This window comes from Hyla sarda, chromosome 10 (assembly GCF_029499605.1).
Source record: "Hyla sarda isolate aHylSar1 chromosome 10, aHylSar1.hap1, whole genome shotgun sequence".
Taxonomy (NCBI): Eukaryota; Metazoa; Chordata; class Amphibia; order Anura; family Hylidae; genus Hyla; species Hyla sarda.
In genome coordinates, this window is record NC_079198.1 from 110,949,522 (window position 1) to 110,957,781 (window position 8,260).

At 49.0% G+C, this 8,260-nt stretch overlaps 1 protein-coding gene across 1 annotated transcript in view; it reads right to left on the minus strand.

The window, feature by feature from the left end:
- Nucleotides 1-7,893, minus strand: part of TMEM45B (transmembrane protein 45B) — a 75,088-nt gene extending 67,195 nt beyond the window's left edge. Inside the window, exons 1-2 of the mRNA XM_056543690.1 lie at nt 7,590-7,893; nt 6,361-6,411 (exon numbers count right to left, since the gene is read on the minus strand). The gene's annotated coding sequence lies outside the window, so the exon portion shown is untranslated. The remainder of the gene's footprint in view (nt 1-6,360; nt 6,412-7,589) is intronic.
- Between the last annotated feature and the right edge of the window lie 367 nt (nt 7,894-8,260).

Below are 8,260 nucleotides of genomic sequence, written 5' to 3' on the forward strand. Positions count from 1 at the left end.
CACATTAGGTTGGCTGTATAGTTCCCCCCACATTAGGTTGGCAGTATAGTTCCCCCCACATAAGGTAGGCAGTATAGTTCCCCCACATTAGGTTGGCAGTATAGTTCCCCCCACATTAGGTTGGTAGTATAGTTCCCCCCACATTAGGTTGGCAGTATAGTTCCCCCCACATTAGGTTGGCAGTATAGTTCCCCCACATTAGGTTGGCAGTATAGTTCCCCCATGTTAGGTTGGCTGTATAGTTCCCCCCACATTAGGTTGGCAGTATAGTTACCCCCACATAAGGTAGGCAGTATAGTTCCCCCACATTAGGTAGGCAGTATAATTCCCCCACATTAGGTTTGCTGTATAGTCCCCCCCCACATTAGGTGGCAGTATAGTTCCCCCACATTAGGTTGCCAGTATAGCTTCCCAACATTAGGTTGGCAGTATAGTTCCCCCACATTAGGTTGGCAGTATAGTTCCATCACATTAGATTGGCTGTACAGTTCCCCCACATATGGTTGGCAGTATAGTTCCCCCCACATTAGGTTGTAGTTCCCCCACATTAGGTTGGCAGTATAGTTCCCCCCACATTAGGTTGGCAGTATAGTTCCCCCACATTAGGTAGGCAGTATAGTTCCCCCACATAAGGTAGGCAGTATGTTCCCCCACATTAGGTAGGCAGTATAATTCCCCCACATTAGGTTTGCTGTATAGTCCCCCCCACATTAGGTGGCAGTATAGTTCCCCCACATTAGGTTGCCAGTATAGCTTCCCAACATTAGGTTGGCAGTATAGTTCCCCCACATTAGGTTGTAGTTCCCCCACATTAGGTTGGCAGTATAGTTCCCCCACATTAGGTTAGCAGTATAGTTCCCCCCACATTAGGTTGGCAGTATAGTTCCCCCCACATTAGGTTGGCAGTATAGTTCCCCCACATTAGGTTGGCTGTATAGTTCCCCCCACATTAGGTTGGCAGTATAGTTCCCCCCACATAAGATAGGCAGTATAGTTCCCCCACATTAGGTTGGCAGTATAGTTCCCCCCACATTAGGTTGGCAGTATAGTTCCCCCCACATTAGGTTGGCAGTATAGTTCCCCCCACATTAGGTTGACAGTATAGTTCCCCCACATTAGGTTGGCAGTATAGTTCCCCCATGTTAGGTTGGCTGTATAGTTCCCCCCACATTAGGTTGGCAGTATAGTTCCCCCACATAAGGTAGGCAGTATAGTTCCCCCACATTAGGTTGGCAGTATAGTTCCCCCCACATTAGGTTGGCAGTATAGTTCCCCCCACATTAGGTTGGCAGTATAGTTCCCCCACATTAGGTTGGCAGTATAGTTCCCCCCACATTAGGTTGGCAGTATAGTTCCCCTACATTAGGTTGGCAGTATAGTTCCCCCACATTAGGTTGGCAGTATAGTTCCCCCACATTAGGTCCCCCCTCTCCCCCTGCTTTTTCTATTTTTCATATTTCCTTACCTGGCCGCCCTCGGCAGACTCAATTAATGCGGCGGGTCTTGTGGGCGTTGTGGAGAATATGGCGAGTGACGTCTCCTGACGGCTCCTCTGCGCGGCATCAGGGACGTCACTCATCATTTCCTGCAGCTGCGGCCGGACTGCTAATCTTAAGCAGCTGGCGCTGCAGGGAATGAAGAGTGACGTCCCTGATGCCCACATTAGGTTGTAGTTCCCCCACATTAGGTTGTAGTTCCCCCACATTAGGTTGGCAGTATAGTTCCCCCACATTAGGTAGACAGTATAGTTCCACCACATTAGGTAGGCAGTATAGTTCCCCACATTAGGTAGGCAGTATGTTCCCCCACATTAGGTAGGTGTTACACCGAGCGCTCCGGGTCCCTGCTCCTCCCCGGAGCGCTCGCGGCGTTCCCCTCTGTGCAGCGCCCCGGTCAGACCCGCTGACCGGGAGCGCTGCACTAGTGTCACCGGCGGGGATGCGATCCGCGTAGTGGGACGCGCCCGCCCGCGGCTCGCATCCCAATCTCCTCACCTGCCCCATCCTCCGTCTGCTCACTCCCGGCACGCGCGGCCCCGCTCCCTAGGGCGCGCGCGTGCCGGCTCTCTGAGATTTAAAGGGCCAGTGCGCCATTGATTGGCGCCTGGCCCAATCAGTACCTGCACCTGTGCCTCCCTTATTTAAACCCACTTCCCCTTCCTGTCATCACTGGATCTTGTTGCCTAGTGCCAGTGAAAGTGTTTTGTGTGTTCCCAAGCCAGTGTTCCAGACGATCTGCTGTTGCCCCTGACTATGACCCTTGCTGCCTGCCCTGACCTTCTGCTACGTCCGACCTTGCTCTTGCCTTGTCCCTTGTACCGCGCCTGTCTCAGCTGTCAGCTGGGGTTGAGTCGCTATCAGGTGGAACGACCTGGGGGTTACCTGCCGCTGCAAGTCCATCCCGCTTTGCGGCGGGCTCTGGTGAAAACCAGTAACCCCTTAGACTCCGTTCCCCTGGTACGGCCCACGCCATCACCCCACTGACACAGATGATCCACCACCAGTGTCCTCGCTGCATACCTATCCAGATCCTGACAGTAGATCTGGCCATGGATCCCGCTGAGGTTCCGCTGCCTAGTGTCGCTGACCTAACCACGGTGGTCGCCCAGCAATCCCAACAGATCGTGCAACAAGGACAGCAGGTGACTCAACTGACTGTCATGCTGCAACAACTTTTGCCACAGCTTCAGCAATCATCCCCTCCGCCAGCTCCTGCATCTCCTCCGCAGCGAGTGGCCGCTCCCAGCCTCCGCCTGTCTCTACCGGACGAGTTTGATGGGGACTCTAAACAGTGCCGTGGTTTCCTGTCCCAATGTTCCCTACACTTGGAGATGATGTCGGACCAATTCCCCACTGAATGGTCTAAGGTGGCTTTCGTGGTCAGTCTCCTGTCTGGAAAGGCCTTGTCATGGGCCACACCGCTCTGGGCCTGCAATGATCCTGCCACTGCTACTATCCAGTCCTTCTTTGCTGAAGTTCGTATTGTCTTTGAGGAGCCAGCCCGGGCCTCCTCAGCCGAGACTGCTTTGCTGAACCTAGTCCAAGGGAGTTCTTCCGTAGGCGAATACGCCATCCAGTTTCATACCCTCGCCTCAGAGCTATCCTGGAACAATGAGGCCCTCTGCGCGACCTTCAAGAAAGGCTTATCCAGCAACATCAAAGATGTACTGGCCGCATGAGAAATTCCTGCTAACCTGTCTGAACTTATCCATTTGGCCACCCGCATCGACATGCGTTTCTCTGAAAGACGCCAGGAGCTTCGACAGGAAAAGGATCTTGTTCGCACCAGGCGATTTCTCTCCCTGGCTCCTCTCTTCCAAAGTCCATTGCAATCTGTTCCTTTGCCTTCCGCCGAGGAGGCTATGCAAGTGGATCGGTCCCGCCTGACCCTACAAGAGAGGACTCGCCGCCGTAACTAGAATCTGTGCCTGTACTGTGCTAGTACCGAACACTTCCTAAAAGACTGTCCTATCCGCCATCCGCATCCGGAGAGAAGCAATCCGTTACCTCACAAAAGTGAGACGACTCTTGGTGTGAATTCTGCTTCTCCACGTCTCACTGTGCCTGTGCGGATTTCTCCTTCTGCCAACTCCTCCTTCTCTGCTGTGGCCTTCTTGGACTCCGGTTCTGCAGGAAATTTTATTTTGGCCTCTTTTGTTAATAGGTTCAGCATCCCAGTGACCAGTCTCGTCAAGCCGCTCTACATTTCTTCTGTCAAAAATTGGACTGCACTGTGCGTTACTGCACAGAACCCCTGCTTATGAGCATTGGACTGCATCATGAAAAAATGTAATTTCTTTTTCTGCCCAACTGCACCTCTGAAGTCCTCCTCGGTCTTCCATGGCTCCAACGTGGTTTTTATTACGGATCTGCCCGTATCCCATGGCAACACCGTCATCTGGGTGGTCGTTGATCGTTTCTCCAAAATGGCACACTTCATTCCACTTCCAGGTCTTCCTTCTGCGCCACAATTGGCGAAGCAATTTTTTCTGCATATTTTTCGCCTTCACGGGCTTCCCACGCATATCGTCTCGGATAGAGGCGTTCAATTTGTGTCGAAATTTTGGAGAGCCCTCTGTAACCAATTAAAAATCAAATTAAATTTCTCGTCCTCCTATCACCCCCAATCCAATGGACAAGTAGAGAGAGTAAACCAGATTCTTGGTGACTATTTGCAACATTTTGTCTCCTCCCGCCAAGACGATTGGGTCGACCTTCTACCCTGGGCTGAATTCTCGTACAATTTCAAAAATTTGGAATCCTCTGCCAAATCCCCGTTCTTTGTGGTGTACGGCTGTCACCCTCTGCCCCCCCCTCCCCATTTCCACTTCTTCTGGACTACCTGCTGTAGATGAAGTTACCCGGGACTTCTCCATTATCTGGAAGGAGACTCAAAAGTCGCTCCTACTGGCCTCGTCTCGTATGAAGAGACATGCTGATAGGAAGAGAAGAACTCCTCCTGTCTTCGCTCCTGGGGACAAAGTGTGGCTTTCATGTTCCTTAGACTCCGTTCCCCTGGTACGGCCCACGTCATCACCCCACTGACACAGAGGATCCACCACCAGTGTCTTCACTGCATACCTATCCGGATCCTGACAGTAGGCAGTATAGTTCCCCCACATTAGGTTGTAGTTCCCCCACATTAGGTTGCCAGTATAGTTCCCCCACATTAGGTTGCCAGTATAGTTCCTCCACATTAGGTTGTAGTTCCCCCACATTAGGTTGGCAGTATAGTTTCCCCATATTAGGTTGTAGTTACCCCACATTAGGTTGGCAGTATAGCTCCCCCCACATTAGGTTCGCAATATAGTTCCCCCACATTAGGTTGCCAGTATAGCTTCCCAACATTAGGTTGGCAGTATAGTTCCCCCACATTAGGTTGTAGTTCCCCAACTTTAGGTTGGCAGTATAGTTCCCCCACATTAGGTTGTAGTTCCCCCACATTAGGTTGGCAGTATAGTTCTCCCCACATTAGGTTGGCAGTATAGTTCTCCCACATTAGGTTGGCAGTATAGTTCCCACATGTTAGGTTGGCAGTATAGTTCCCCCACATTAGGTTGGCAGTATAGTTCCCCCATATTAGGTCCCCCTCTCCCCCTTCTTTTTCTATTTTTCATTTTTTCCTACCGGGCCGCACTTGGCAGGTTCAGGTAATGCGGCGGGTCTTGTGGGCTGTGTGGATAATATGATGAGTGACATCTCCTACCGGCTCTTCTGTGCGGCGTCAGGGACATCATTCATCATTTACTGCAGCCGCGGCCGGACTGCTAAACTTAAGCAGCCGGCGCTGCAGAGAATGAGGAGTGACGTCCTTGATGCCGCGCAGAGGAGCCAGCAGGAGACGTCACTCATCATATTATGCACACAGCTCACAAGACCCGTCGCATTACCTGAGCCTGCCGAGCGCGGCCAGGTAAGGAAATATGAAAAAATAGAAAATGCTGGAGAAGGCCCACCGATGGTCACTGTTTTAAAGTAGCCACGGCCTGGCTGCAGCGGGCTGCTGATCCGCTACTGAGCAGCCGGCAGGGGGCCCCCTGGGGGATGGGGGCCCTAGGCAATTGCCCGGTTTGCCCCGCCCTAACGCGAGCCCTGCTAACACCCAACAGGTGCTTACTGGCTCAGGTTGCTATAACTCAGGAGTGAGGGTATCACAATTTACAAAAGGAATTACACTTGCGATGTAAGTAGGGACGGTAAAGGCAGATTCCTGGGCAACTTTACGAAAGGCTATTGTTCCAATTTTAGTAAGCTGACAGGCCCCTAGTTGCAAAATCAAGTACAGTCTTTAGGGGACATCTATTGGATCTGTGGGGACCAGAAAAGAACTAGACTAGAAGGTGACCGAGTAGGAGAGTGTGCCCTGGCCAAGGTGCTCATGCCCATAGATATAATCCCAGATGGAGAGGACCAAGAAAGACCAGAGAGTCATTCAGCCAGAAAGAAGAGTTCTACCCCTGCAGGCATTTTTGATCCCCATGTATACATAGATGCCATAGGAGTCCCAAGAGGGGTGCTCAATGAATTTAAACCCCGGGACCAAGTAAAAGCAGGATTTGAATCATTAATAATGCCCCTGGTCACTATTAACAAAAATGTAGACTGGATCAATCAATCTATTACAACCAACAGAGATTTGTCAACTATACTAGGGATTCTTTTTCCTATGCGCTCAAGTTCTGTGCATGTTTCTGGACTTAGGAACATGCGCAGAACTGGAGCACATAGGAAAAAGCAAAAAAGACTAAGTCCAAAGACATGCGCGAATGCCGGGAGATCATGTGCAGAACGTGCAGAAAAAGTAAAAAGAATGTACGTTACCTGACATGCGCAAGTTACGGTGCTCATGCGCATAACTTACCCGGAGAATCTTGTGACAGTAAAATGCACTGACATGCGTCGCAACAAGAACCTAATAGGAGCATAGAGAGATCATGTCAACGAATGATATGCAGGAGATGACATAGAAGCACCGCCACGAACACTGATTGGACAGTCAGAACGCCGAACAATTATGAATGCAATCAGCTTGTCTATAAATAACAGGAAGCCGGAATCCCTGGCAGCCTCGCACCCTTTGAATAAGCCATCTAATTGCGAAACATTAGGAAGGAGGATTCACATTTTAGCTTTTACATGTTACATAAGTTCATATGAAAACACATGGATCTATTCATAAGTGTCCAGATTCACGAACAAAAAAAGAAATTCATTCATTCATGAAAACATGAATGTACACAGTGCTGTAATTTTGATATACCACTGCCACCTAGTGGCCACTGAGCACAAATTCACTAATTTTATTTAAAGAAATTAAAGTGAAGTTTTATTTAGTGGGAGTCTTTAGTCAGGGTTATCCCTGAGGGGAGTAATTTCCCCAAGAAGTTTAGTGATATATATATGTTGCCCCAGGACCCCCAGGGGACCGTCTGGGGGTTTTCTCGATTGGAATGTGACAGAGATAAGGAATACGCAGAAGGAGATTTAACCAACAAAGTGCTTTTTTTTTTTATGGGTAGCGTGAGCAAAGAAAACATGAGGGAAAGCTTTATGCAGCCTGGAGGAATCAAGTTCCGACAGGTGCGTCTCTTGCAGGCATAGAATATCTGCCCCTAAATGCTTGACTTCAGCCCGTACAAAAGACTTCTTGTAAGGGGAATTGAGACCCGAACATTCAATGATGCAATTTGAAAACCCATGATAGGGGGAAGAGAACAGTAGTGTGTGGTGAGCTTGTGCAGTGATGAAAGGGTGCTTGATTAACCCTTAATTGTCGTGACGCCAGGGTGTGGGTTCTTCCTCAGTATATATATATCCTACTGCCACCCGTCCCAGGAACGATAGGGAGGAATAAAGTTTTGTCCACAACCGGAGATTTAGTAAACTGGAAATAACTTTATTGCAACTTTTATGCAGGTTAACAGTAGTAACAGTCTTTACAGAGGACCGGACTTTAGGTTCCTCATAGTTGGTTGGGACCTTGTAGGGAATATAAGCTCTGAGGCTTGCTTTACGCTGTTCCATCGAATTTAGGGTTTAGTTTAAGTTCAGTAGTTACGTAGATTAAGGATTGGGTTTAGTTGAACTCACGGTTTTATATTCGGCAGAAGTTAGCAGGCTTCAGGCCAAAGTCCTCTTGCAGAGTTGTACAGAGTGATGCTTTCTCTAGAGATGATCAGGAGCAAGAGAGAGATCATTGGATCCAGCGTCCTTATATGGCAAGGGGGCAGGCTCACAGCTTATTGGTTCCACCAACTGTCAGTTCCTTCACAAAGCGTTGTGGTACATCATGTGACCCACTCACGTGACCTGGAAGGTCCTGAAGCTTAACCTAACCATAGACTTATTAGTCATGTGACCTAAGGTCCTGGAAGTACTATACATATATATGAATTATATACAATTATACACACCAAACATATAAAATTAAAGAAGGAAAAGGTGAGAAGGGGTTATCCCACTAGGAGGATCCTACCGCAGGAACTCTCACTTAGGGGACTTAGCACACAAGGTACAGTACAAGGTACAGTACCGGGACACCTCAAACCCCCTTACTTGAGATGAGGCAGAGGGACGTAGTACTGAAAGTTCTGAAACAGTCCTGGGCATAATTAAAAATGTCCTTTTGTCAGGCTGTATTAATACACAAAAGAGAGTCTTTGTGCATGAAAATGTCCTTGCAAGCTCTGAATAAACTTTTTTTTTTTATACCAACAAAATTACTTAACTTTAATGTACAGACATAAGTACTTATAAACTCA